We start from the raw sequence: 15,429 nt of genomic DNA on the forward strand, positions 1-15,429 counted from the left end.
GCTCTGGGAGGGAGAGGAAGCCCCCGGGCTGCACCCAGGTTGCACGGTCAGCGCCCCACTTCAACCTCCTCGAAGATCCACATCGCTGCACACCAGGCATGCACTGGAGATCGCCTTTCGACTTGAAGGAGCCGCTCTTAAGCCTTAGCGTGCTCCAGTGCTGGAAGTGTTTATAAGAGACTTCCTCGGGAAAGAAAGGTCATGCAGGGAAACAGAAACAGATTTCTTTCCTGGCTTCTGCCAGGCTCCTTGGAGAGGCCGGCTAGCACCTTAGTGGTGGGAAAGGAATGCATGAGAAAAAAAGAGGAAGAAGACTCTCTACCATTGCGAGAAAGATTGCACACAGGTCAGCCCAGCCTCTGGAGGAAGAGGGGGCAGAATGAAAGCCAAAGGGAGGGAAGAGGACACAGGGATAGACAAGACAATCGATGGGCAAGAAAGGAGATGGACTGTTACATGGATACGCTGATGGGAGAATAGATGAGTGAACTGGTGACTGTAGGGATGGATGGATGGATGGATGGTTGATTAGATGGATGAATAGATGGATGGATGATGGATGGATGGATGGATGGATGGATGGTTGATTAGATGGATGAATAGATGGATGGATGATGGATGGATGGATGGATGAACAGAAGGTTTGATGGATGGTTGGATGGATGGATGGATGGATGGTTGGACAGAAGGTTTGATAGATGTTTGGATGGATGGATGGATAGATGGATGGATGTGTGACAGATGGATAGATAAGTGAATGGAAGAATGGGTATATGGAAGAGTAGTTATATGGACAACTTTGTGAGTGAATAGGTGATATACAACTGAGTAAAGAAATGGATTGATTTCTCTTAGCTTAAGACACGGTCGCTGAATGTGAGAGTGGAAATTGGTGCTCCCTTAGCCGAATGTGGTGCTGGAGTGTTTTATTTTGCCCACTCAGCTCTTTAACACACCTTCTCAGTACTGGCTACACACCAAGATCACCTGGGGAACTTTTAAATCCTGTTGTTCACGTCCTACATCCCGTACCAGTTGTATCACAATCTCAGTTTTTGTTTAAGCTTGCATGATTCAAACAAAACTAAGCTTGAAAATAAGTTTAAATTCAAAAGACAGTGAAGCTCAGCTAGTGTTAGACTTGACCAAAACATGAGCAGCTACCTAGCTTTTGTCTTATGTCAGGTCCTCTTCACCCACTGAAGTTATTTAAATTTGTGAATATTTTAATTTGAATGAATACTTGAATTTGTAGGTATAAACTTTAATATCAAACTTGGGCTACTATCTCCCTCTATTAACAGGCTTTATCTCCCTGACCAAACAGCTTAGCTGTGCCTCAATTTCTCTATCTGCAAAATAAAGCCTGTGAAAGCAAAAGCAAATGCTTGGTATATTTTTGCAAGGACCAGATAAGGTTCTGTGTTGTACATGGTGAGCATCTGACCAACGATGGCTACTGTGAAGGGTGCAATGAATACAGGACCCCAAGTTCACTGATATGGATCATCAGCATAGCCAATATGCATCGATCATGAGTGTGGGGCAATGCATTGTCCTGAACTAATATTTCAACTTAGTAGACTTGATCTTATGAGACCTCAATGAGATGGGTACGGCAAGCACTGCTTTTTTCTAGGGGAGGAAACCAAAGGGCTAAGAGCTCAGTCGCTTGTACGTGTACTCAACACACAGCCACCGTGGTGAAGACAGGCAACCAGGATTTCTGGCTGCTGTTTCTACCCTGCCCGCTCTTTAACCTTCATGGTCCCCTATTTCTCCAGATGAGAAAGAAAGATAGTCTCACAGCTGGCTATAAATGGAGATGGCTAGAGCCCTGACCCCAAATCCAGAGATCTTTACAGCCATGCTCTGTATAAGCACCCTCTGAACTGTGCCCTGGTCCCTTAGAAATTTTCTGATTCTCAGATTTTCGATTTTCTGATTTCTCATTTTCTAAGCTTTCATTAAGTTCAAATGCTTCAGGACAGGAGGCTTTAGCTCAGCCGTAGGGTGCTTGCCTGGTATGCACGAGGCCCTGGGTTTGACCTCCAGCACCACTAAAGAAATAAATAAACAAATCCATACACACATGCATATTCAAATGCTTTTAAGTAATGGTTTGTGGTGGGAAATCATCCATTTGTTCTATGAATTTCAATGAACTGTCTACTGTGCTAGGTCAGAAGGCGCCTTGTGAAGGACACAAACGTCCCTGTCCTTAGAGGGTTGAGCAGGGATAGGTGGGCATTGCAGGGCTAGCACTGCAGCTATCAGGGGTGGAAATCTTGCGACAGAGAGCCACCCTCTAAAGCCCTGGCCCTCTGCTCTTGATCAGCTGCAGCAGGCCACCCTGACTCTGACACACAGCGCCTTCTGCTCAAGGCTGGAAGGGCCCACCTTGGCCTCGTGGCCCAATCAGCCTGCAGAGGGAAGCTAGAGGGACTCTACCACAGCCACATTTTCCCTGTAGGAAACAGGTGAAGAAATAGACAAGATAAAAGAAAGCAGGGAGGGGTCACTCTGCACTGCACCAGCAAACACAGCCCTGCATCTGGGGGGACCCTCCCAACCTTGATTTGCAGGCTTGTCGGGCCCCAGGGGAAGCACCTGACACCTCAGGTCTTCAGTTTGGACTCGTGATGTATGAGCTGTATTGATTCAGCAACATTACTTTCTCCTCTGCGCTTCTGGTTTCTCCTGTGCAAAAAGGGAGCCAATACTTTTTTCCTACTTTTCAGGACTGTTTGGCAGAGGCTCTGAACATGTAAGTGTGTGTGTGTGTGTGTGTGTGTGTGTGTGTGTGTGTGTGTGTCCAATTCCTGGTGTTAGCAGGCACTCAATACCTGTCTCCAGTGAGTCCACCTTTCAGAGGTTTAGAGAAAGCATCACTGACCCCTAATCCCAAGTCCTGTTTCTTCCCTTAGCCAGCTGTAGGACTTGGAGTTAAACCACCTCCCTGAACCTCAGGTCCCTCCTCTGCGTCCTAGATATGACAGTATCTGTATCAGAACCATCGCAAGAGTTCAATGCAAAGAACCCAGTAAGCAGTAGTCGCTCTTAGGGAGTAATTGCTATTGTTGTTGCTGTTTTTCTATCTTTCTGAGACAGGGTCTCATGACGCAGTTCAGGCTGCTCTTGAGCTCACTTTGTAGCCCAGGCTGGTCTCCAACTCTCAATGATCCCCCTGCCTCAGCCTCCCGAGTGCTGGGATTATAGGTGTGAGCCATCACACCTGGCAGTTGTTATTATGATTACCAATGTTCATATTATTTCAAGGCTGCCATATTTCCAGGTCAACCTTCACTCCTAGAAAAAGAGCTATATGTAATTCAAGTCATCGCAAACATGCAGGCTCGGGGGGCGCTGGGCCATATTACATGAGGAGGACCTCTACGGGAAAACCTCTGAAATGATCTGGCTTTGGCAAATTTTGTAATAATGCTCATTCCTTGCTAGGTCCTCACTCAGGGCGTGAGGAGCAGCCCCTGCAAGCACAGGGTCATCTGTATAGGTTCTTCAGGGGGAGCCAGGGTGTTGCAGGGTTGAAACAGGAAAGAGCCCCTGAACCTGCTTCGGAGCTCTGCCGGGCTGTGATCCCACACCTAGCCGGGCCTCCCATCGTGGGCTTGCATCCGTGTTTGCAAGCAAGGCTCACCCTGCCTCCCCCATCTCTCCTCCCTCCCAGCCCCCACCCCAGCCATTCCCTGAGACCCGGCTGGCTCCGAGGGTTCCAGACAGAGGAGCTAAACACGTTAGCCGACAGACTAGCAAGACACAAAAGGCGGCAGGAATCAAATAAAAGGAAAAGACAGCAGCTACAGGTCAGTCCTGTATAAATATTTATGCTGAAGGAAAAGTTGGTGCCTGGATAATGACCTTGTGGCTGGTATTAATAGAGATAATGTGAGTCTCTAGGACAGGCTGCCAGGAGAGAGGGGCGAGCGAGGAAGGGAGGCAGAGCAGAGCTGGGTGGTTATAAATCTTGGTGCCAAGCCCAGCCCAGCCCGGGCTGACCTCTGCGCCCCTCCCTCCCCTTGCCCCCTCCAGCCACCTCCCCCCGCCCAGACTGCGTCTTCAGATCTGTTCTCCCTCCTCCCCACGGCCCACTGCCACGCGGGCTCTCCCTCCTGCATTAGCTCTGTCAGGCTCGGGCTCCTCACCCCCACCGCAGCCTGCAGCTTGGCCCGATGCTGGGTACACAGCTGGTGCTCAATAAGGGCTACAGCTGCCAAGTCATGGAGCGAGGCATGATACCCACGTCGGATGCCCCAAGCATGAGACCCATCTTTGAGAGTTTCCTCCTGATCCAGCTAGCCTGGCTCTGTGAGAGCTCATGGGCCTCCCCAAATGCAAATCTGCCCTGCTTCTCTCTCCTGCCAGAAGTTCCTCCCTGGTCTGCAGAGCAAACATTTTTTAATGTTTGCTCAAACTCCTCAGCCCACAGGAGCCTCCTGGCACTGGCTCCTGCTCCCCTTCGTAGCCCCACCTCTTGCACTCTCCATCCTTCGAGGACCCCTCCTCAGCAACACTAAATTGCTTCTAGTTCCCCCAAAGCCACACCCAGGCCTTTAGCTTTCCGTTTCCTCCCCTGGCATGCCCCAGTCCTTAGCCTCTTGCAGGCTTCCCCAGTTACATCCCTTTCTCCTGGAAGTCTCCCTTGCTTGCAAGACTCCTTTTCTGCTCCTGGGGAGCCCTGAGCCTCTGCATCTCTCACCGAAGAGTCACTGTCCCCTCTCCTTTGTTCCTTCAAGACTTTGAGCGTGAGCCATGCATGTGGTGCACGTGTGCAAGCCCAGTGCTTGAGGAGGCTGAGGCAGGAAGATCACCTGTTTGAGCCCAGCCTGGGCAAGTTAGTGACACCCTGTCTCAAAATTTACAAAGGGCTGGGGGTGTTGCTCAGTGCAAAGGCTCTGGGTTCAATCCCCAGTGCTACAAGGAAAAAAAAAAAAAAAAAGAGTGCGCTCCAGGAGGGCAGTCAGCTGACATGAACTGATGACCACACCTGCACGCCTGACACAGAAGGTGCTCAGACAGCGGCTGTCAAATGAGCCATGTGGACAAGGCTCTTTCTGTTTAAAAAATGAAATCGACTCAAACTTTTGCCATCCTAGACACAGTAAAGTGGGAGCTTCAAATATCTGAACAGAGCCCCACCTGAGCCAGGGTATGAGACCCGGGACTATCCTTCTTTCAGCTGCCAGGTGGGGACTCCCATTAGGGGGCAAATTTCCTGACGGTGGGCAGGAGGGAGCCCAGGTCTGCATGCCAAGAAAACATGAGGGGGCACAAGAGAGAGAAACAGGCTTGGGAGCAGCACCCCGGCTCCAGCGGCCAGTGTGGGCACCTGGGTACCAAGATGCACAGGTCACTTCCTGCACTGGCCCTGAGCACACCTGCTCCTGCTCATCTTCAAGATGGGCCCAAGATGCGTGATCCTTGTGCTCCACGGGAGACAGCAGAAGTGGGTAAGGTGCAGAGCTGATGCAAGTGGGTGAGTCCCAGAGAAAGGACACTTACCCCTTGTAGGAGAAGGCAGCAGGGGTAGGGAGAGATACTGCACCCCACGTGCGCTGCGGCACCACCCACAACAGCCAAGTCGTGGAAACAGCCTAAATGCCCATCAGTGGGAAGGCGGATTAACAATGTGGGCACCCACGTGGAGGAATAGTATTCAGCCTTTAAAAAGAAAGGGAAGTCTCATGCATGCGGTCACATAAAAACCCTCAAAACCACTGTGTGAGGAGAAAGAAGCCAGACACAAAAGAACGGATGTCACACGAGTCTGCTCACACCAGCTACCTAGACTAGTCAAATGCACGGAGACAGGAAGCAGAAAGTGGCTTCCGGGGGCTGGGAGAGGGGCGCTGGGGACTATCAGTTAATGTGTGTGCTGCGAAAAAGGCAGACACGGTACATTTTATGTCTCATGTCCGATTAACATAATTTTTTTGAAAAGCAAAGAGAGACAGAGGGGAAAGGCAAATCAGGATGGAAGCAAAGAAAAAGGAGGCAGAGGGGGGAAATGGAGCGCGCAGCAGGAAGGCCGTCCAGGGACATCCGGGGAGGCGGGGCCACCGTGCATGCTGAGCCCTCCCTTCCGCCACCGCGGAGCCTTCCTGGCAGAGGTGCGCGCACCTTCCTCCTCCCGCACGCTGGAGGGCACCGCAGCCTCACCGCAGGTCTCCAGGAACACCCGCCCTGTTCCGGCTCCAAAGGCCTCTTCCCTCCTTGAGCTCAAAAGGGAAGAGATCCTAAGAGTAATTCAGTGGTTTCCAAAATGCTTTCCCCTCCCAAACAGCCCTAAAATGTACAAAAACCACAGCAAATTTCTGCAAGAGGAAATTTAGCCACCGTTTGTCTTTAATGTAGATTTATTTTCGGTTTGAGTAAAACTCAAGCGCCTAAGAAGTCCAGATGGACGAGTCACGCCTGCAACGCTGGTGACAAAATGGGTTTGGCCCTTCCCAGTTCCTGGCGACAATCTGGCTGTGGCATCAGGTGTGGGAATCAGAATGAAACCAACCTCGGCGTCACAGAGTGGAGAATCGCCACAGGGTCACCTGACAGCTCTCAGTTCTCCATGCCACTTACTGCTTCCTGGCCATAGGCCTGGGAGGTGTCCGACTCCAGGGACCTGCTGGGCAACCCGGGGGCTGGTAAAGGCTGCAGGATGCATCCTCACCCAGGGGTCACAAGCAGATCTGCTGCAGGACATCCAACACCGCGTGGGGTGGAGACCTTCCAGCGGGCAGCCACCAGGACAAGTGGGGAAGACTCAGCTGGTGGTGGTGGGGGGCAACAGCGCCCCCTGGGTGAGCAATTCCTGCACTTCACGTGCACCAGGACGGGGACTCAGTTTCCTCCACAGCCCATCCGATAGGTTTCTGAAGACAGCGGCTAAGGGGTGGGGGAGGGCCGGGATTGTGGCTTAGTGGTAGATTGATTCCCAGTATCACAAAAAGGAACAAAGGAAAGAAGGAGGAAAGGAAGAAAGGAAGGGAGGAAGAGGCCTGGGGAAAGAAGGCAGATGGGGAGGAAGGAGAGGGGAGGGGAGGGGAGAGGAGGGGAAAGAAAGATCACTGTCAGGTTCGATCCAGCTCAAAACAATAGACAGTTCATGGTGGTTAGACATGAAGCCAGAGTACCCTAACATCCAAACCCACCTCAATCCCGCTAGGACTTCTCCATCTATGCTTTTTATCTGCCTGTCCCTGTCCTCCTCCATCTCTTCTTCCTCCTCCAACCCACGCTGCCTCCCTTCCTTCCTCTCCCCACCCTCACTTCCACTTTCTTTTTTCTGACCCTGGGAGCTTCCTCATTTTAAAATCTGTCACAATTCCTCACCTGCGGGTCCACTTAGTTCACAGCCACAGAGATAATCTACTTGACTCTCTCCTCTGCTCCTGTGAAACCTCATGATTGGCTGCCTTTGGTCAGGTGACCGCCTCACCCAATCAGTGACTGCTCAAGTGAATGAGAGGAAGAGGGTCATGTGATATGCAACATGGCTGCCTACATGACCAAGACCTGGCCCGGGCTTCCATTTAAAGGGCGTGTGGGTGAGGCAGGCTTGCCCTCTACATCCCCCATTGTGCAAATGAGGACTGTGTCTCAAAAAAGTAAAGTGACTTAAAGAAATTAAATGGAATTAGAAAAATAGAGTTGGAAATTTAAAGACCAACTCTCTTGTCTCCTAGCCTCACCTCTGAGACAAATGACTTATGAGTTCCCTGTATTTTAAGTGGAGAAAGTTGAGAAACTACTGACCATATTTCTGGTATATTCTATGAATAAAATTAGATGGTAGATAAGAAACTGTTCTGTACACAATATGTAGTGTTTGTCAGTACATCAATTTGTCAACATACTGTCCTCTATTTGCTATTGATCTACCTAGTCCAAGATCACCTAGCTACTTACCAGAAGGATTTTATCTGCCTTGACTTAATTTGTCATCACCCCTGTCCAGAGGTTGCCTAATTTACCAGGAAGGCAACGTGGCTTACCTTTACAGAGTGCTATGATTTAGATGGAGATCCCCCCAAACTGTAAAGCCTCATGGGATCATAGATGGGGCTTTAGGGAGTTGACTGCATTATGGGGTCTTGATATTAGGAGGTGGGGCTGCTCAGAAGAGGGGGCCCCGGGGCATGACTGGGTTTCTCTCCCTCCCCAGCTCCTCCCTTCAGTCTCTCCGCTTCCTGTCCAGCTCTTCTCCACCAGGCCCCTGTGCTGTGCTGTGCTGTGCTCCTTGGACCCAGCTAGCAACAGACTAAAAGGTGAGCCAAAATCAACGTCTCCTTCCTGGACTGAGGGTGTGTGACACCACCTCAGCAGTGCACAAGTGACAAAGACACAGGGTGATGTGGGGTGATGCAGGCACAGGGGAAAGGAGAGCATCTTTAAGACACAAAAGACACATTTTCCTAGAGGAAAGAGAAGACCAAGAAAGCATTTCAAGAACATGGCACTGTGTCATCGTGGCTCCTCACACTTGGGGGAGGCCGTTGCTGCCATTTCCTGTTTTATGAGCCAACTCAGACGGTTTAATAACTGCTGGCTTCTCCTCCACCCACCAGGCTCACGAGGAGGCACGTTCTCCCTTCCTTCCCTGCTTCTTCTTCCTCCCCCCCCCATTCTCTTGGCTCTTCCTGGGACCATCAATACTTTATGCCTCACGGTGTCGCATTCGAAGCTGTGAAGGGTCTGATTGTGTGGTTGATCTGTAATGTAAGGTTAATGCCTAATTAGCTCGTTTAACATTTCTTTCGTGGATAATTCATGAGAGGTCATTAACAAAAGCCAGGGCAAACAGAGGGGCATGTTCATCACCATAAATCAGAGGCCTAAAACCATTACAGAAACAGGAAAATGCATGTATTATTCAGGTCCGACAAGAGCCAGGTCAGCAGAAGGCTCCCCTGTGCTCTTCTGACCTGGAGGTCAAAGGACCAAGTGCAAAGCTTGAGAGATATTGCAATTAGCAGAAATGGACATCCCAAGTCTAGTGGGGACACATCTCCTGGTCACCATATGGCTAATCCCGGTCACGGTTATGCTTATAATTGTCCAGATAAAAAAAAGACTCTTTTCGTCACCAAATAATGCACATACACACCGCACCATAAATAGCTACTAGTTTTCAAGCAGTTGCCAAGCACCTTGCTGGATATGAGCGTGTGTGTGTGTGTGTGTGTGTGTGTGTGTGTGTATTGCCTGTATCAGGCAGCTATGGCTGCCTAACAAACTGCCCTGAACCTCGTTGCTCTGTGCAAGTTTTTGTCTCTGCTGGTTGGTGCTCTGAATGTGGCCCGAGCCCATCTGACTGCAGTAGGGTTCTTTTCTGCGTCCATATCTGGCTGGGAGGTTGAGCAATCTGGTCTTGTGCACGTGTCTGGCTTTTGCCAGCTTGTTAGGTAGCAGAGATGCCTCGGCCCTGTGTGTCCCACAGAGAAGTCTAGGTTCTGTGAGACAAATTAGATGCACATGAGACCTCTTGAAGTCCAGGCTTGGCACAGGAATGGGGTCCTGTTGGCAACATTTTATAGCTGAGAGTAATTCAGTGGTTGGGCAATTGTCTCCACCTTTTTAATGGCAGGAGCTGTGGATTAGTGCAAAAGGTACAGAAAGGGTGGAGAATCGCAGTCATTTTGCAATTATTACACCTCAAGCCCTCTCCTCCCATTACCCATTCTTCCAATAAACATTTACTGAGTACTTGTTATATGCCAGGCACCATCCTAGGTGCTAAGAAAATAAGCAGTGAGCCAAAGGTCCTACTCATCTGAGATGTAATATACTGGTGAAGAACACGAGACAAACAGCAAACAAATAGGTGAGTACATGTATCAGATACTTTTCCATGACATTAAATACTATAAGGAAAATATAGCAAAGTAGCTGTATGTAATCTTTTAGCTCTCTGAGGTGGTAACACTTGCCTAAGACCTGAGGGATGAGAAGGAGTCATCACCCATGATTGGAAGGAGAACACTGTAACAACAAGAAGAGCAGGTTGAAAGGTCCTGGGGCAGGATTGTTTCAAGAACTAGAGATATCAGTGTGCTTGGAGCACAACAGGTGAGAGGAAGTGGGGAACTGAATAGCAGATAGATCCTATGGAGACTTAATTTTAAGGAAAGTAAAATTTAGAGGTGAAGCGATTTGCCCCCAAGATCATTTTTAAAAAAGCAAAGCACACAGCCAAGCTGGGATATGAAACTGGGATCATCTGAATCCAGAGTCCACGCACTTTGCTGTGATTTACTTGTGATTTCTTGGCAAGGGCATCAGCTGGCACCAGGAAACTCTAAGACCTCTGCTGTGGCATCTTTTCTTGTGGATGGAAACAAAAATCAAGGCAGCCGGGGCTGGGGATTTAGCTCAGCGGCATAAGCGCCTGCCTTGCAAGTGTGTGGTCGTGAGTTCGATCCCTGGTACCGGTAAAAATACAAAAATACAAATAAAAGAAATCCAGCAGCCCCTCAGCAGCAGGAACGAGGCTGGCTGAGAAGTTGGCCCAAACCCTGCGATGCTTTGCTCTGCCTACAGGAGGGGAGTTCTTTAGGCTGAATGTTTTCATGCAGTTCCTTTTTTATGCCTAGACCGGGCACTGGGCAGTAGAGAATCCCAAGACCCTTGCGTCTGGAACCTGCGGGCTTTGTAGGAGATTAACGCTGAACTGACCAAATGCCCGCCAGGTGATGTGGGATCAGATACTGCAGAAGACACCAGAGCCAGGCACCTGGGAGAAGCTGTGCCCTGGGCTTGGGCGAAGGCGACCAGGGAAACCCTGTGGACAGAAGCGGAATAAAGGAGGGAGCCCCAGCTGTTTGAGAGAACAGCAGGAGAGGGCCTGGGGCCCCCTAAAAGCCGAGAGAGAGAAACAGCCACAACAGGGCGAGCAGGGGATGAGCAGGAGAGAGGCAACTGTGACTCACGCGACCTCTGACCACTAGGACAAGCCCAGTCTGCAGACTGCGAGGGGGCCGAAGGGTGCCGGACTGTCGCTCAGGTGGGAGGAGATGGCTCCAATCAGGGGGGTTGCTAGGGAGAAGCGATACTTGATTAAGCGAGACAGGCAGTCAAGCAGTAATTGCACTCTGGATAATTTCATCAAAATGCTGAACAGAATGACAAGAGGCAGCTACTGTGGAGCGGGGCATCACGATACCTGTGGTCTGTGTCCCTTATTATCGGGCAGGGAAGTCTTCCCAGAAGCAGCTCATGATGGCAGTTTAAAGGAAGGGAAAGAGCATTTCGGGCAAAAGGAAGAGCACATGCAAAGAGCCTGGGGCAGGGAGGGCTGGGCAAGTGTGGCCCCGCGGGTGTTTGGGGTGACACGTCTTCCCTCTGCGATGTGTGACCCTCTTGGCTCATTTCTGAAATAACTGGTGAGCCACATATCTCATAGGACAAGCCCGCCCTGACTCCACCTTGCTGTCCTGCTCTTTCCTTGGCCCTCTGTAAGCAGGGAAGGAGGATTCGGAGAAGCCCACCTGGTATGTGAACTGTGCGGCCAGTCCTTCCAGTGGGCAGGAGCCACGTTACTAAGGACGGTCCAGGGTCGAGCACTGCTCGTGGGAAGGGCCTGAGAAACCCTGCTTTGTCCCGCACCCCTGCCTTCAGAGACAGGCTTGCTCTTTAGGAACCGAGGCAGGTGTGGGGAGAGGACAGGATGGCCCCCCGAAGGGAAGTCGAGATTAAGCACATAAGCCGCCCTTTTCAATGCTTAGCGGGCCCTTCCCATTGGATCCCAAATGGGCCACACTTGAGGAATTAAATAAACAGCATTTGTCAGCCTTTGTGGGCTCCCAGCTGTATTTATTTATAGGCTGGCCTGTTATTTATGGGCGCTCATGCTCCGTATAAAAGCTTTGTGGGGAGAAGGCAGAGTGCTTCATGCTCGGTCGGACTCTGGAGTGTTTGCTCCAAGGAGCTCCGGCAGTGACCCCTCGCTGCTCTGTCCCCCAAGTGCCAGGTGCCGGTGCACGTCAGCACAGACGTCCTGGAAGTAGGGACCCCTGGGCGCCTCCCCTAAGGAGACAGGACCCCAAGCTGACTTCTGAACGCCAGTCCCTAGTTAAAAGTTAAAACTGAAACAAAGCAATTTGGGGTCACTGGGACTCGGACTCACAGCTAGCAAGCCCCGACGGTCACGTCTTCAGGCAGGAGTCCTGGCAGGAAGCTGGTCTCCGCAGATTTCGGAAAACCAGTGAGTGAATAATGAATGGGTGACTATATGTTGTCCCATTATTGCGAACAAATGCCACGTGGAGCACCTCGGGGAGAGATAAGACCTGGCAACGTGTGTCCAGGACCTTCAACTCTGCACAGCTCGGGCTACGGAGTTCACCCCAGAGAACTCATCCTAAAGAAAAATCCAAACTCAATGAAGACAGGAAGGAAGAGAAAGAAAGAAAAGTATCTCTCGCACAATAAGATATTCTTTGTATTATTTTTGTAATAGTGAAGAATTAGAAACACATAAGTGTCAGTAATACAGTAATTATGGACTTTAGGGGATCCTTACGTTGGTGAGCTAGTAAAAATTTTCTTGTAATGATGCATAAATGCTGGTATTAAAATTATTATAGGGAAATTCAGGGTATAATATTAGCTTTACTGTCCTATTAAACTTGTGAGCTATTAGACAAAAAGACTGAAACAATGTTACACGTGAATATGTTTGGACAGGGAAATTATGGGTAATTTTAAATTTTTTCTTCTATTTTTCTAAATTTCCAAATTTTCTTTAAAATCACGACTCCATCTGATGATAATAATAAGTCAATCAATTAATCACTTAATAAATAGTGGTTTCCCGCCTCAAAACAAATCTCCCCGTGTTTTAGGTACCCAACAAAAGAGAAATCATTGCATTTTTTAAATTGTGAGTTGTGTTGGGTAGATTTCCATTGCTGTAATGAAATAAATCAGCTTATAAGGAAGAGAGGTTTCAGTCCATGGTCACTTGGGCCTGTTGCTCTGAGTCCGTAGTACTCAGAGGATAGAGCTGCCCAACTGATGGCAGCCGAAGCAGAGAAAGGGAGGAAGGAGTCGCCTTAAGGACACGCCCCTCATGGCCTAACTTCCTCCCCCTAGGTCCCGCCTTTTAAAGGTCCCGCCACCTCTCAGTAGTACTAACTCTGATCTCCAAGGCTTTACCACATGGACCTTGAGTGGGGACACTTAAAACCTAAACTGTAACAATACTTCTTTTAAATGCAATAATAAATATATTAATTCTTCTCTATGTGTGCCTCTTTCTCCTCATCTGTGTATGCATCGCTCTCCCAGCCATACAGAACCTTCTCATCAGTCCCCACCGTCTCCTTTCTTCTGTGAACCATGTTCTGCCTATGTAACCCTTTTCTTGTCACTGAGACCTTTTAGCTTCTCATCACTGTCACTTGCCCGTGGTCCCAGACAGAATGGCGGGGGGAAGCGGGCACCTTAGACCCACAACCGTAGGGACCAGTGTTCCACTGCGCCTCCAGCTGTGTGACTTTGGGCAAGTCATTTAACAGTTGCATGCCTCAGTGTCCAGGCCTGGCAATCGCCAGATGCTGATAACCAAGTCAAAGCTGGAGAATTTAGAGCACGCCAGGCCCCGTGTAACCATGTCACACACAAATGGTCTTGGAAACCTCTCTGCAGTCCAGTGTGGTTGATGTTTTGCACCACCGTGCAGACAAGAAGGCAGATCCAATAGTTTTAGTGACCCTTCCTGGGCAGCGCCTCATGGTTAGACCCTCGCTCCATCCCTATACCTCATCTACTGGTCCACTGCTGTACCCACTTTTTATTATAGGATCATCGAGGCTCAGGAGGGTACAGGGTTTGACCAACAATCCAAGACTCCATGGAGGAGCCAGGGCTCTCACTAAGCATCTCTCCTCTCACCCCAGACCTCTAAGCTTGATGGCCACGTGGGTAGATACTCATGATCCAGGACAATAGATCATGCGCTTGCCAGGTCAGGGAAACCCAGACCTTTCCAGAACTCGGAACCCTGAATCCTAAAGCTCACTCCACCACCAGCCAGGAAACCGGTCACACGGAGACATTTCAAAGCAGGACAAGCGCAGAGGACATTGCTCATTCGTGGTCACATCATGGCAGTGACGGCCGTGTGTGACCAGATGTAGTCAGGACTCCCTGCCCTTCCCACGCGTGGCCAGGAGGGCATAGAAAGAGCCCTCCAAGGAGGCCAAGGGCAGCTGGGGCCGGAAGCCCCGCCTGAGCTGAAGGGCCATCAGCCACTCTGCGGCGTATCTGAGGAAGAAAAGCTTGCAGTGTGCTCGGTGACCTGTCGGATTCTTACCATGGGCTCCCCTGGGGTTGGCGTCCCCATCGAACCAGGCAGGGACCATAGCAACTCGGCCACTTGGGCAGAAGGAGAGTGAGGAGCCGCCTCACACGTGTGAGCCATTTGGGCCTGATATGCACAGCACGCTCTGGCCCCGGAGGAAGGAGGACCTGTGCAGTTGGTTCCCATTAAACACGGTGGCCTGAGAAGCCCGTGCGTGTGGCTACGTGATGGTCCCGGGCCCATCCTGGAGCCAGAGCGCCAGAGCCCCTGGGCGGCCTGAGAATGTCCCTCCTCTGGCTGCTGACGCAGGGGACCTCGGTGTCTCCAAAGGGCCTCCAGAGCGAGACATGTCCTGAAAGCCTCCAGCCGCCAGGCCTCCCAACCACCCCATTCTCCAAGGCCCTTAATTAGGTATTTACACGACACACCAATTATGTCGCTGGAAGAGTGGTTACAGGCGATTGGGTAATTAGTGACATTTCTAAAATACATTTCAACCACACAAAACGTGTTTACACAATGTGAAGGAACTGGCTTCCAACCACAGATGTGAACAGAACTTAGCAGAGGCAGAGAAAACCAGGCCTGGAGGACGGGACAGAGATCTAAAAGCTCAGGCACGACTTGGGGTGCCCTGCTCAGAGGCTGAGGGTAAGTGTCCCTGAGGTCTGAGGACCTACTATGTGCCTAGCGTAGTCCTGGGAGTTGGAGGTACAAGATGAACCCCAAATCAGTCTCCACATGAAAACTTACAGCAAGCACTGCTATTGGTATCCATGTGCACGCTTAGTCATTCAGCAAACACCAATTGAGGCCCTACTATGGATCCAAGGGATATGAAGAGAAAGAAAAGCCAAGCTTCGTCTTAGGAGCTCCCAGATCTGGAAGTTACCAGACACTTTGTAGAGAGCAGCCATGGAGGGAAGCCCCACACGCGAGTGAGCTCCAAGTGGGGAGAGGGTTAGAGAAAGCTCTGTCTGAGTCCATGCAGAGGCGGGAGGATGCTCCAGGCCTCGAGCAAAAGGACCGAGTGCAGGGGGAGCCCGCAGACAGGAGCGGGGAGGTCAGTAGAGGCCAGGTCAGGGCGACTTTGCGGCTTCCACCTCCCGAAG

General features: G+C 50.4%; 1 long non-coding RNA gene across 1 annotated transcript; it reads right to left on the bottom strand.

The window, feature by feature from the left end:
* Positions 1-6,356: 6,356 nt before the first annotated feature.
* On the bottom strand, positions 6,357-7,577 carry LOC134470788 (uncharacterized). Its single transcript, XR_010039950.1, has 2 exons — positions 7,348-7,577; positions 6,357-7,013 (listed from the first exon to the last, which is right to left on the bottom strand). It is a non-coding gene; the product is annotated as an uncharacterized LOC134470788 (long non-coding RNA).
* Positions 7,578-15,429: the final 7,852 nt, after the last annotated feature.

The sequence above is a fragment of the Cavia porcellus genome, unplaced genomic scaffold (assembly GCF_034190915.1).
Source record: "Cavia porcellus strain 051 isolate PalLab524CR breed Dunkin Hartley unplaced genomic scaffold, mCavPor4.1 scaffold_16, whole genome shotgun sequence".
NCBI lineage: Eukaryota > Metazoa > Chordata > Mammalia > Rodentia > Caviidae > Cavia > Cavia porcellus.